We start from the raw sequence: 15,537 nt of genomic DNA, 5'->3' as shown, positions 1-15,537 counted from the left end.
TACTCAAATGTCGTATTTCGGGCGTATATATATCTATGTATACCTGTTCGTGTTCCTATAATCGATACTCATGTATCGTCTAGTGGTTAGAATTATAAGGACAGTTATTTTTCTTTATATATGGAGTGTTTGTACGTGTCTACCTGTTACGTGTACATTTAATAGTATTTCTATGTGTATATGGATTTTTTCACATATTCACAACAATAACGAACGGGACAGTAAACGGACAGTTTTTAACAATGAGGAATAACACCATTGTCTGTTTGGCACCCAACAGGTCACATGCCTTATTAATTATCGCCCTCTCCTCTGGTGGCAGTAACCACCTGAAATTAAGGCATTTGCTTTGGAATGGCACACCCAAAACGCTGAGTTATCATTTTCAGGTCTTTATGTCCAAATGTTTCACGTCTTGATGTTTGCAGTTCTTAATCTTTTCCCTTACATCTTCTTTAGAAAACTTCTGTCCACTAACTAACCCAGTGGCTAGCTAACTACCAGTTCATCTCTTCTTTCGTCTGTTGTTTGTCACGCAAGCCACATCATTGTTTACTAAACCAAATTTCAAACTACCTTTGTTTGTGCTTTTCCTCTATTCATAACATTTTTCCTTGAGCCAAAATTTCTCAGTTAAATATTTAACATAAATATTTTAGCTAACATTATTTTCTTTTTAAATATTTTTCATTAATATCTTTTTAGCCTAAATAATTTAACAATTAATCATAATAATCGTTCTGAACCTTGGCACAGCCCGCCACAACATAACACAGATACTACGCTGTGATCATAGTCAAAGGGTCACAGCATTACATAGATATTCTTATTTTTTTCAATGTGTGTGAAAGGTGATAACGTACGTACAAACATGGTGTGACTTAACATATTATTATATAAAATAAAAAAAGCAGAGTAAAACAAGATGAAAAGAAAATTGCACCAACTATTAGCAACATAATATACATGTTGATCTGCTTATCCCCCGTGGACCACCCTGGGACAAAGAGAACAGAGATAAAAAGGCTGATGAAAAGTGATTACTTATTGGAACGGAATAAAATACAGCATTCTCTTTCGTAATTGATTTTGCCAATAAATGTTGATTTTTACGAACAACAAAGTATACAATTCAAGATGGGAAAAGACAGGTGCGAAATTCGTTTCAACCCAGCTTTGGCGTAAACACATACTCATGTGAAGAGATGGATAGACAATGCGCATATATATATATATATATATATATATATATATATATATATATATATATATATATATATATATATATATAATATAACTACTTCATTTAATAACATAAATTAATATACTACGAAGATTTAATTTTATGCATAAATGTTAAGTATTTACTTCAGAAGTGCTCAATACATAAGTAGAGCTAGGTAGTAAGTTACGAAAATATATATGCCAATTAAGCTACACAGAATATTCCGCGTTTCATTCTCGTGAGAATTCGCCAGGCTTATATATATATATATATATATATATATATATATATATATATATATATATATATATATATATATATATATATATATACGCAAAATATTGGAATCCTCCCATTACTAATATATATATATATATATATATATATATATATATATATATATATATATATATATATTTGTCTTTTGAAAAAGAGAGGTCCCTTTCTCTCGAAATTAATGAAAGTTTCATACCACCCACGGACTTTACATACACAGGACATACCAGCAACTTGGTTATAAATAATTATACATTGAGGTGAGGAAAGATAGACGAATAAAGGCTAGACACTCCTCTACTAAAGCATACCCGTCTACATTTGTTTGTTTTTCTTTCTTTACTTTCATAATTCTGGTCTTTCCCCGCATTGTCTTTGGCTTAAAAAAAATTCTATATATTTCTTTACCAACAATGCTTCAAGCAAACTACTACCTACTCTTATATATATATATATATATATATATATATATATATATATATATATATATATATATATATATATATCGTTTTCATTGGATAAATTACATAATTTATGATGGATTTGACGAATAGCTGTATTTGTTAATCTTCAATAAAAGATTAACAGAATTACAAAATGACAAATAACGAACGGCGTTTTTAGTTTCTTCATCCAACCACAAGCAAACAGTAACATAACCTACTGAAAAAATAAGTTTCCTCCAGAAATCTATTTTAAATTTAATCATTTAATATTTTTTAGATCTTGTTAATGACTACTGTATTGGTGTCGTGTAATATCCGGTTTGGATAAAGCGAATAGTTAATTGTCAAGGGAGATCACTAAGTGTGTTTGGATTGGTTCACAAATAACAAAAAAATTATGATAAACCGGCTTTCAAAACTATATCACCCTATCAGTTTTCTGCCATTAATGCACGTACCTAGAAAAGGGAGAAGAGACTGGTATACCGTTAATATAGGTTTTATTAATTAACAAAGAATACACGTGCTGTGGTTCTCGTACAGTATTATCAGGGCGGAATAGCCTATGGCAATTTACTACCGCTGTGAGTCTTTGGAAGAGTTAATGCTAGAGAGGCAGAGGAGAAAGGTAATTTAAAAACTGTGAAGTAACCGTTGTAATACGTTATGATTTTGTATCAAATTATTTACCTGCCTTAAACCTTTAAAATAAAGTTAGATGTTACTTTTTATGGCGCTTAAAATCTAACTTTCATTCAATGTTTGCCGACTATGTCTTTCAACCTTTGCAGTCCTTTTTACATTTAAAATAAATATTGAGATTAATTTCCACTTAAAATTCTGAATTTTTTTTTAGATGAGGGCTGATTGTTTTTATTACTTGTATTGATCGGACTATTGTTTTCATTTTGAGTGTTATTTGTGCAACGTTTCGGCTGGTGTAGCCTGCGACCGTGCACAGGCATGTTGGTTGTTATCTGTAAAAGGAAAGATAAGGTTACTGGCTCCGTAGATATTTTCGTCTTCTGTGAGTTTGTCTTTATTTTATGGTTATGGTTTCGTATTTCTAAAAAAAAAAAAATGGCTGACAAAGGGAAGGCAACTCTAATAAAGATCGACAGGGGATTATTTCCTTTTCATTGCAAAATTTTTAAAGTTGTACAATGCTTGTTTTCTCTACAATTAGAGGCTCCCAAATGCTACTAATCTCTAGGCTTGGTCTGCTTAGTAATTTTTCTTTTTTTTAGCATATGTGTTGCCTTCTTGAGTCACCTGACCCTCACCTTGCACCATTGTCAATTATTTTGATCTTGCTCCAAAAATAGAAGAGTGTTCCTTTTTCTTTTCATATGTTATCAGCTAGCCCCGATTTTTCGACCCCTCCCTGTGTCACGACTTTACGGTGTACTTCTAGCCTTTAGGGAGTGACCAGTCTTACATTTGTATAGTTTTCCGCATCTGCAGGAAATCTCATAGTCACACGTTTAACTCTTGACTATTGTTCTGATGTCATGTGGACTGCATAGTTTTTAATTTTTTTTCGGACAGGTCCTTCATGTAGGGTGTGCACACTGAGGCAAATTTTCGGGTATTGCCCTTTGGTGTTTGCTCTAGGATTTCCGGAGCCGATGTAATGCTCTCTGGGTAGTCATCCAAAATTGTTCATTTAACTTATTTATTCCTTTATTTTTTTTTTATAGACTAATGGAATCTTTTTTTTTCATCATTTTAATTCGAAAAACACGGCATATGTGAATCTTTTCGAATCCATCGAGCCACCTTTACGAGTGATATTTGATGGTGGCTTCCTTCAGGTTTAACAAACTATGCATACTCACATTAAGGGTGCCAGCGCATAGAATTTTTGTGGCAAGAGTTGCGCAATTTGCAACCATATCTCTTCTGAGTCTGCGTTGTTAAATACCAATGGTAAGTGAAGGTTCAGGACGATCGGAAACAATGCCGAGATAAGCGGGGAGCACATACAGCGCCTAGAATTCCCAAATGGTCACCCATCTGGTACTAACAAGGCTCAACGTTGCTAAACTTCGGTGGCCTGACGAGAACCGGTGTGTCAACGTGATTACGCCGTACATTTGATACAGTTACATAGTCACGCCTGGGAATATACGAATCTATCTGAAGAACAAACGCTAACAGAATCAAACAAGTTAAAAGAAATCGTAAGTTACAATTAGCACGAATTGAGTTCAAGCGTATTATAACCTGAATCCATTTTGGGACGGGTATTCTAGTTCGTTGCGTGAATGTGTGGGTAGATGTGAAAACGCGCTTATTGGCCACCCAAGGGGTCCTTTAAGCGAACAGGTATTTGACAGATCGCTTATAGAAATGCGTTTGTATTTTTTTTTATTAGCTTTTCAGAGATTTCGTATTATGATATCTCAAGGGCACCTTGCCAACGTATCAAGTGTCAGTTTTTAATAGAACTCGATCTAATTTTCTGTGAATCTTTCTACGTTGCATGCTTACCTTGTGAAAATTTGGCGCATACATATATAGTGGCGCCAAAAAGAAAGTGCGTACTTGCCATTTTTTCCAAAAACCGCAGATTTAAGCTTAATTGTAACTGTTTAAACACCCTATAGCTCATTTGATTCGCCTTTTATTCCCCTATAATTTTACTTGCTCATATTTGACTTTTAATTGAAGTATCTTAGTGTTTACGAGTAATTTCTGCAATTAATATATATATTAACACAAACGAAATAACAAATTCAAAACTCATAAATTCACAAAAGACGTATTTCATGTTTCAAATGGAATTTTACATAAATATGGAGACAGAGATGTTTTAATATTTAGACTCTTTGTAACACACGGCAATTCATTGGATCAAATATTGAAGATGTCTGAGTCAATAATTTAAGGATCGTGAATTATCTTTTGAAAAATCGCAATCAAAACTTGTACACTCAATTACTCAAATTATATTTGATTAAAAGTTATTATTTGGTTGAGAAGAAAGTTTATGCGCAATTTGTAATTTTGAATTGAAATGATGTATTTCAAAAAACGTTTTCGTTATAATACCTTTAACGTTTAAAACAACTATGTCTTTTTTTCAGAACGTGGATTACAAGATGGGACAAAAGCAAATTCGCACAATTTTCTGATTTCAATCCAAGCTAAGCCGAAAAGCTGCTGGAACAGTTTGCGATATGGACAAAGCCCAGATCCCAGTAACCACTACTGAACGCACAACACAATGTTGGTTTAAGAAATTTCGTGGCGTTAACGAGAGTGATAAGTATAATGGTCAGCTATCGGATGTTAATAACGATCAACTAAGAACGTTAGTCGAAGCCAATCAATGCACAACTGTTCGAGAACTTGCTTCTGAATTAGACGTAACGTATACGACGATTTCCAACCACTTGAGAGAAATTGGAAAGACGATTTGATTAATAAAGAGACAACATCCATTTGTTTTACTCCACCGGGCAAATTATTTCTCGTAATATATAATATATATCGTCTGCAGAAATTAAAATATCATGTTTAAGTGTATTGTACGACCGGACGACGCCCGGCTGCCAGATAATATATATATATATATATATATATATATATATATATATATATATATATACTCTGGCAGCCGGGCGTCGTCCGATCGTACAATACACTTAAACATGATATTTTAATTTAATATATATATATATATATATATATATATATATATATATATATATATTATTTTTATTTTCTTTTTTCTTTTTCTTTTTCTTTCTTTCTCCCCCTCTCTTCAAATTAAATTCTCCCACCACCTCCTTATTTTTAGAAGATAGAATTTGAATCTTGCGATTTTAATAATATTGCATTATAACATTTTCACTTGTGCTGACTTACAAATATAATCTTGATAACAAAAACTGCATCTGATTTTTAAAGATTATTTTGCTTTGGTTTTATAAACAATTCTTTTCTTTAATTATTTTTATTTTCATTTAATTTTTTTCATTTTCCTTTGATTTTAATTTTAATTTAATTTTATTTGCCTGTCTTCGGATATCTTTTGGTTTTTATTCACAAATTGGTTGAAAACTTGAACTGAATTTTGTAACTGATGTATGAAAAAACAATTTTTACTGGATGATATAATCAAAGATTTGCCAGATATCCAATCAAACTAAAAAAAAATGTGGAAATATGTATATATTGGATTGTTACCAGCTTCCTTGGATTTATTACAATACGCGTTGGATCTTTTTACCTGCCGAATACCAAGAACTTCCATTACAGGATTTAGCATACACTTTCGATTTGAAGTTCAATATCCTTTTTTCTTTTTGCTGCATCAATATCCAATTTCCCTTATTCTATGTAGCTAAAATGATTTAAAAAAAACTTTAAAAACATTTAATTTAATTTTCTATGTTTATTACCTTTAGCAAATTAGGTGCGAACCTTTTATAATATTTGATAATATTTTTCCTCCGAGGAGATGTATAAACATCGAAAACTCATGGGTTAAGGAAATATATTTTACTATACTGTATTCTTTGTCTTGCATACAATAAAATTTCTATATTTGAAATTTAATTTTTTCAAATCACAAATTTTAAATTCCTAAATTATGATTTATTTGCTCTATCTAGTATATTGAGCAATTTTATTTAGCTGGGATCGTCTTATATAAAATATTACATCCAATAATATTTTGTAAGACCGATAATCACTGGATTTGCATACCAGTAGATTTATTGTATTTCATTATTCTGAATATATATATATATATATATATATATATATATATATATATATATATATATATATATATATATATATATAAATAAATAAATAAAGCTGAACGTTTGTGTGTGTGTCTGGTCACGAATAGGCTCCTATATGGTTGACTATTATAGAAAAATGATCACATATAATGATAGAAGATGTATCGAGATACAGGAATGGGTATGTTTGATCTGGCATAATGATGATTCATTAAAATTGTGAGGTCTTCGTACGCGCCTGGTCAACAAAGTATAGAAATAAAAAATTTAAAAATTAAAAAAAAAAAAACGTTTACAAGTGTTTTGATATAGATGTACATAATAATACTTTGATAAGTATGTTTTAACTTAAATAGGGATAGTGGGGTCTTCGTTCGTGCCTGGCCTCTATAGAATGGAAATAGGCACAAACTTTAATAAAAACTTTTCATATCTGTCTGCGTAAGTATACTTTGATAATTATGTTTCAGTTTGAAGAAATATGGTATAATAGAATTATGGGGGTGTTCGTTCGCGCCTGACCTCCATAGAATGGAAATATTGTCACAAAGTTTAACAAGGTTTTTTAATATAGATCCACAGAATATTGTGATAAGTGTTTCAGTGTGAACAGGTACGGTATAATAAATTATGGGGTTTATCTATTATATTTTTACTTTCATCATATTTTGCTTTGGTTTTGATACCCCCAAATTCGAAGCTATCTCTTTATAACCCTTCCTTTTCATAACCGATCATACTTTCATAAATCAGAGTCCATTTTCTGTAGGCTGTTTTTGAACCCAGTCAACGATGGGTACTTTTGCTAGTATATATATATATATATATATATATATATATATATATATATATATATATATATATATATATATATATATATATATATAGAAAGAGAGAGAGAGAGAGAGAGAGAGAGAAAGAGCGAGATAAGGCTAAAGAACAGTATTTTGACCTTTCATTCTGTTGAGTCACACTAGTTAACAATCCAGGATATATAATCTTTGTGTGTTGTGTATGATGACGAAACAAATTGTAAAAAACCTGGATCCCTTTAACAATGAATTTTAACATGGTCCATGCAATCTAATTTTCTCTTATTTATTCATACATGCTCTGAACTTAACAATTTATATCTACTGAGCTTAATCCTTGATAGTCTGACTATAAATAACGCACACATATTTAATCGACATTACATATAGTTTTAACACGGCCGGATGAGACCAGCATAAGTATAAATAGTAAGAGATATGTAAAAATATATTGAAATGAACAACTCGTAACTCAATACAACGTTCTTATATTTTGACCTCCTGATGAGCACTTCTTTTGGATGCATTGTACGGCATCAACTATTTTAGCGCGCACGCGCACACACACACACACACACACACACACACACACGCACACATGCACACACGCCCACATATTACTGATAGCTGTGAGTACCAGCTTTTTAGGTCGACTCAGAATTTTCTATTTGCACTTATTTTCCTCACAGAGAGCTCAATCTGTAATCGGGGAAATATATATAGTCATCTACAGCTGTTAGGACAAATCAGATTACCTAGCCGTAACAAGGAAAGGTATCACCCCCGAAAATAAGAATATGACACTTCTGCATTGCACGGACGGCGCCATTGTTAGGGGGTGATAACTCGAATTTTTTCTTGGTCAAATGACACGATGTATAAAAATGTGTCAATATATAATGGTTAAAACATTTACTGAAAAATCTGCGTATGATATTATAATTTTAATAAAATATTTTTTGAATTTAAGCAACAGCGCATTTTTTTCCGAAACATTTTTTGAATTAAAGTAAAATTGTACAATTCGTTAAAAGTCGGCCCGAGAACCGAACCCGTAGAAACTCCGTGCAAATTAATTGTAACTTTTGTATTTATCAATTTTAAGTAGTTGATGATAAAATGAGTCGTTTTTTTTTTTGACAGGTACATTAATGAATATGATTTCGACGTTAAGAAAAGCAACGATTTTATTGTCCGGTAGATTAGTGTTGTATCCTTACTTTAAATAAAAATGCAGCAGGAAACACGGGATTATGGGTGAAAGACAAAGGGGTTTATTTGCATGTGAAATAAGAGTTACTCGACCTCTTTTCTTATTCTCTTCCTGTCTTTTTTTCCTTCTCTCTCAGTCACGTGAGAGGGTCAATATATCTATAGTTCATTTTATCTATGTAGGGATGTTAGGTTATTCCATTACATCAATTAGTTTTTAGGATTTGTAATAATTCTTGTGCTAATTTTCACAGGTTGAGGATTCGAAAAAGACTCGAAAACATTCGTGATACATATGGAACTCATATTACATTTTGCGATTTTAACACAAAAAAATAGAATAAAAATCAAAAAAATAAAAATGCTATAATTAAGCAGATATTTTTGTTAATTTTAACAATGTTTGCTTAAATGAAAAAATGATATCTAAATACATAGCATACACACACACACACACACACACACACACACACACACACACACACACACACACACACACACATATATATATTTACTATAGTAGTCTTTATTTGTAATTGAGCACTTTTTATAAGCACCACAGTTTAATTGGATTAACATCTAGGAAACTACAGCGATGTAGTCATTATATATATCTATAATATAAAGCTGAATGTGTGTGTGTGTGTGTGTGTGTGTGTGTGTGTCTGGGTGTCTGGTCACGAATAGGCTCCTCTATGGTTGACTATTTTAAAAAACTGATTACATATAATGATAGAAGATGTATCGAGACACAGGAATGGGTATGTTTGATCTGGCAGAATGGTGGTTCATTAAAATTGTGGGGTACGCGTTCGCGCCTGGTCCACAAAGTATCGAAATAAAAAATTAAAAAAAAAATTTGCAAGTGTTTTTGATATAGATGTACATAAGAATACTTTGATAAGTATGTTTTAACTTAAATAGGATGGTATAATAAAATTGTGTGGTCTATATATATATATATATATATATATTAGACATTTGAATAATGCTGTGTGCAGTGCCATTATTATTAATCGTTTAGGTATATTTTTATATTTTTTCTTTCGCAGAGATGGCTGACGCAAATTAAAAGATACAGTCTTGAGTGGATTTTCCAGCGTGCTCTGTGTAAGAACGAGAAAATTTAATTCGTGTGTCCTCCAATGCAATAGCCGATTAATGAGCTTGTACACGCCCAGATATTGGTGATTCTTTTGTGCCTACGTATCGAAGAGGGGACATATTGGGAAATTCTAACCCCCAAGCGCTGAATGTTATGCCCCACGTAGTCAGCCTTACACTGACTGTTAAAACATTAAACCACTATATTGTATTGAGTGGTAGAGATACCATCCTTCCAAAAAGGAGGGAAAAGCGTTTCTCGTCTCAAACACAGTTCGAACCTTAGTTGCAAAATAGCAACGCGAAACGGCTCTAGAAATTTTATGTGAAAACTCCTGTTTTTTTACACCAATCCACGGGAGATTCACATATATCGGACATTTTTGAGGGCCCACAAAAGTTTCATCCTTAAACGCCAGGATTTTATCCCTTATATATTTTGCGTGTAACGGATAATCATTGGCTAAAAGGAGCTCAGTTATGCTTTGGAATACAGCATCTAGTTTAGTACTAGAACAGATCAACAAAGCCTGAAGTACTAAGGTTTGAATCAGATTTATTTTTCTGGATTTAGGGGAGAACGAAACCTGTAAAAATAGGTGTACTATATACGCTTGTAACAAAACTAATACCAAATCTTTCAACGATAACATCTAAGAACGGTAATGAGTTAAAAAACCCTCACTGTCCATAGTAAACATCAATGCTATATACGTTTAATTGTAACCCCTCAGCTCCGTACAGGATGCACATATGACAAAAATGTCATCCACACAGCGGAAATAGCATATCAGTATAAGAAAATGATAAAAAAGCAGTTGCTCCTGAAATCCAATAAAAATATTGACCAATGTTGAACCCAAAGGATTTCTCATTGCTACCTCATCAACGTGACGATACGAGGGGCGTGCAATAAGTAATGCCCCTGACCCACTTCCAGTTGTCTGATCTAGCTGAAATTTGGCATGTGCAATGATTTATATCTCTACGGGTTATGTCGCAAATTACAACTCTGAACTAATTTTTACAGGTGCTTGAACTGAGTCAGGTGTGAAATGGAGCCTGTTGAATGTCTAGCAGTGATCCGGTTTTTATATTTGAAAGGACGCACACCACAGGAGAATTTTGATGAAATGAAAGAAACTTATGGTGATAATGTCCCATCATATGCCCTTGTAAAACGCTAGCATCGTGAATTCAAACATGGCCGGAAGTCTGTGGAAACAGCTCCCAGACCTGGTCGCCCCCTTTCTGCCATTGATGAGGCATCTGTCCGTCAAGTGTAGGCTGCCATTTTGGAAGATCGGCGCATCACTATTCGCCAAATAGCTCAAGATGTCAAGATTAGTACAGGGTCTGTGGAAACTATCATTCATGACCATTTGCATATGCATAAGGTGTCTGCCAGATGGATTCTCAGGTTGCTCACACCATTCCAGAAGCGAGATAGCGTCGAGTGCTCGAGGATGAATTTGGAGATGTGTCAAGAAGATGAGTCAAAGTTTTTCAAAACACTGATTACACAGGATGAAACCTGGGTCCATCACTATGATCCAGAGACCAAAGCCCAATCAATGCAGTGGAAGCACTTGGACTCACCACCTCCAAAGAAGGCAAGGGTGCAGCCCTCTACTAGCAAGCTCACAGACTTCTGAGACCAGGACGGAGTAGTGATGACAGATTTCCTGGCAAACACTACCGCAATTACAGGAGCCTATTATGCTTCATTTTGAGGAAATTAAGGGAAGCTATCAAAATCAAGAGGCGGGGCAAGATCAGCAAAGGTATCCTCCTCCTGCAGGACAACACTCCGGTCCACAACTCGCATATCGCCAGATCAGAAACACGGGCGTGTGGTTATGAAATCCTTCCCTATACTCCCTACTCTCCTGACCTTGCACCCTCTGACTGTCACCTCTTCCCAGCCATGAAGTTGTTTTTGGAAGGAAAGCATTTCCCAGATGATGCAGCCTTGATTTCTGAAGTCACGTCGTGGTTGGAGGACCAACCTGGGGTGTTCTACAAAAACGGTCTCCAGAGCTGCATCAAACGATGGGAGAAATGCATAACTCTAGGTGGTTCCTATGTAGAGAAAGACTAATAACTGTGCCAAATTTCATTGCTCTACTGCTATGGGTCAGGGGCATTACTTATTGCACGCCCCTCGTACATGTTCCCGACAAAACTGAATCCAACTGACTTAGTAGCTAAACCTATGAGCTTAAGAAATAGATGCTCAGGAAATGAGGGCTCAGCAAGTGAACTACAATAGAGACTTTTGGCACAAATACCGATAGTTTCATCTAGAGGGGCATTGAAAAAGCTGGATATGTTAGAAGAACATAAATACCTAGTATTTGATGAACCCTTGGCATCACGAATAAATTCTGCAAACCGAAAGAATCAGGAATGCAAAACCCAGAGTATATCCCAAGAAAAAGTGTAAGGATCTCGGCTCACCATTTCCACCATTCATGTTGGACAGAACCCAACATTGAGAGAATAGATCCCATAGGAACATTTTCCTTATGGGCCTTGGTTACCGTACATACTGGGACGTTTAGATCACATTGTACGAATTCGGTCGTAAGTTTCTTTGAAGACTTAACAATGTTGCCCCCCCTCGTTGTCTACGTTTATTTTGAAAGGTTTCGGCCGAAAGACAGGTTAACAGAGATTTTTGTCTCCACTCCATTCCAGATACCCATTTTTTGTCTAATTTGTGTGTTTTTTGAAACATTTCATTTATTAAGGAGAAAAAATTGAAGTGTATGTTAGTTTGTTCGTTATCACATTTTTTCTTCTTGAATAATATATGTTGAAACTATAAGAAAAAATATCTCAACAATTAATAATAATGGCACTGCTCTCAGTATTATACAAATCTTTATATATATATATATATCATTTACTATAATGGTCCTGGATATGACCTTAAACTATATCCGATGGTGAGGCCCCAGCTTGCGGTCTTTGGGGAGTGTGGAGCTACCCTTTAATTGCCATTGCTCCCAGGTCCACTCTGACCCGGAGTGGTAGTACCTGTTAGGATCCCAATTATGGGTTAAATAGAAATCCCCCAAATATTATTAAAAAATTGTTCTTCCGAATCACTGGATTTGGCATTAAATAACATGAAAAGGGTTGAGATGCCGTAAAACAAAAACAACCAAACCATTTACTATAATTATTATTAAATACCTACAGGCACTAGTGTTTCATCCTCTCGGGAATTATCAATGCAGGGTGTCACGATTAACGCCAGTCGAGAGATTCGAACCCCGGCAACAGAAGTCATATCTGGCACCATTAGCAAGGACCCGAACCATTCGGCTACCGTCAACCGCGAGAGATACAGTTGAAATTAAACATTTTTAACGTCAGTCAGAGTGATTTAATCATTATATGACGATCTGCGCCTTTTAGCAAAGTTGACCGATTTTATTACAACTAAAAGTGCTCAACGATAAGAAACAAGTTTCTTAAAGGGGCTGACATTATTACTTTACTGTAATAATTATTAAGTATCTACAGACACTAGTGTTATATCTTTTCGGATATCCTTTCAGTGCAGGGTGTCACGATTATATATATATATATATATATATATATATATATATATATATATATATATATATATATAATTTCTTTTAAGTATTTTTCGTTGAATAAATTTGACCTTTCACGTCTAGTAATTCTGTTTTGGATCCTTCGATGTTTCTAATTCTTTCTTCTGAAAAGAACTGGCTCATGTAGTCGCCATATTTACTGTATAAAAAAGTATTTTTAAATACGTCTGGATTCCTTATCAAGGATAGTTAACTGAACTGGCTCTGGGCAATTTATAAAAATTCTTTCTATAAATCGTCCGGAACCAGTTCGGCTTTTTTTTTTTTTTTTTTTTTTTTTTTTTACACAGTGATCACCACTTATCAAGGCCCGGAAGCCACTCAGGGATAAGGGTTATTGCAAGTACATTACGTTAGTGTGGAGATTTGATGACGTGTTTACTTAAGGGGGCGGTTTATTAGGAATTTGTTAACATTGGACTTGAACACATCCAAGTTGTAGTCCGGTGGGAAGCAGGCAGACGGAACAGAGTTCCACAGGCTAATTTATGTATTTTATTTATAGACTTTTAGTTAATGATAATCATAATGAGAGCAAACCTAGCATTGCACAAACAGTTAGGTATGAACCCCATGAGTGCAAATTCATAATCATTGGTAATTCCTTGCTAGTTTACCCAGCATGTTTGCGATCCTTTCAGACACGAAACGCTGTCTGCAAATAAGTTTTTTGTTAACTCCGAAAAAAGACTAAGTAAAAAAAAAAAACTGTTGAAGACGGAGGACGTTTATGGTTTATTAATCTTGATCTCTTTTCTAAATCGCTGACTTGTGGGGTGGAGGGTATATATATATATATATATATATATATATATATATATATATATATATATATATATATATATATATTAGATGTATATACTCGGCGTTGCCAAAGCAAAACAATATGCGTCATATATGATGTCATCTACTATGACACTATTTATAACGTATACTGTATAATATATATATATATATATATACATATATATACACATATATATATGTGTGTGTGTGTGTTGTTTGCTATGACGTCATAAATGACGTATACTGTGAACAAACAGCCAGGAATACTTTATTATAATGTGTGTACGTCCGTGTAAGAATAAAATAGATAGATAGATAGATAGATAGATAAAGAGAGAGAGAGAGAGAGAGAGAGAGAGAGAGTGAGAGAGAGCATTATAATAGTAAAAAACAAACGAAGTATTGCTATATTGAGATAAGATTCACCTCATCAACTATATTCACATCGACAGAATAACAAAAATAAGTTTTTGCACTTTTTAAAATGGTTGCTAATATTTGCACTGCTCTGTATGAAATGTTTTCAGAGTCATTCATTTGTTTCTTTTTGTTTCTTTGTGCGAATTCTGTCTGTGTTCGAAATAGTAATGCGAAGAAAGTGATCCGTGTTGAATATGAAAATAAGAAACCTATCAAGTTTCAGTTGAAAACGCACAGAAAAACAAACAAACAAAAACCCCACAAAAACAACAGAATATAAGCTACCTGCGATGCACATGAAAATAAAACCTGTGAAAATGATATCGAAATAAAAAGTAAATACCAACGCGTTCATTAAAGGCGAAATGGAAACGCGAGTGGCGTAATAAAATACAAAGTTGGACTATAAAATCAGCGGGGCAGGTTCAAATGCCATCGGATCTATTGCGTTTACGCCGTAATACAATCGATATTATAAAAAGCATAAAAACAAATATATGAATAGTCATCCACATACAGTACTGTTTCGCTGTTTCATAGCTCATCAGTGCGGCTAGACAAGCAACTACTTCAATCCAGGGTTGATAATCGGCGGTTTCAACCTTTATTCAGTTGCTACTAAGATGGGTTTGTGAATTAACAATCTGAAAACATTGTCCAAACGCCTCAGCTAGTTTAGAATTAGATATCATATTTAACCATATTTTCCGACGGTGTCACCCCGCTAGTTTTGAATAATAATAATAATAATAATAATAATAATAATAATAATAATAATAATAATAACCACTAAAAACAGATAGTCTGAAAGAAAAAAGCGATAATAAATACAATTAAAAGTTAGTTCGTACATGTATCTTAGATTTTTAG

General features: G+C 33.7%; 1 pseudogene; it reads right to left on the bottom strand.

Moving 5' to 3' along the window:
* Positions 1 to 3,926: 3,926 nt before the first annotated feature.
* LOC145293416 (5S ribosomal RNA) lies at positions 3,927 to 4,043 on the bottom strand (annotated as a pseudogene).
* Between the last annotated feature and the right edge of the window lie 11,494 nt (positions 4,044 to 15,537).

Source organism: Euprymna scolopes, chromosome 14 (assembly GCF_053919585.1).
Source record: "Euprymna scolopes isolate OS-2025 chromosome 14, ASM5391958v1, whole genome shotgun sequence".
In the NCBI taxonomy this organism is placed as follows: domain Eukaryota; kingdom Metazoa; phylum Mollusca; class Cephalopoda; order Sepiida; family Sepiolidae; genus Euprymna; species Euprymna scolopes.
The sequence above is the reverse complement of the archived record's forward strand: the minus strand, read 5'-3'. Positions and strand labels throughout refer to the sequence as shown.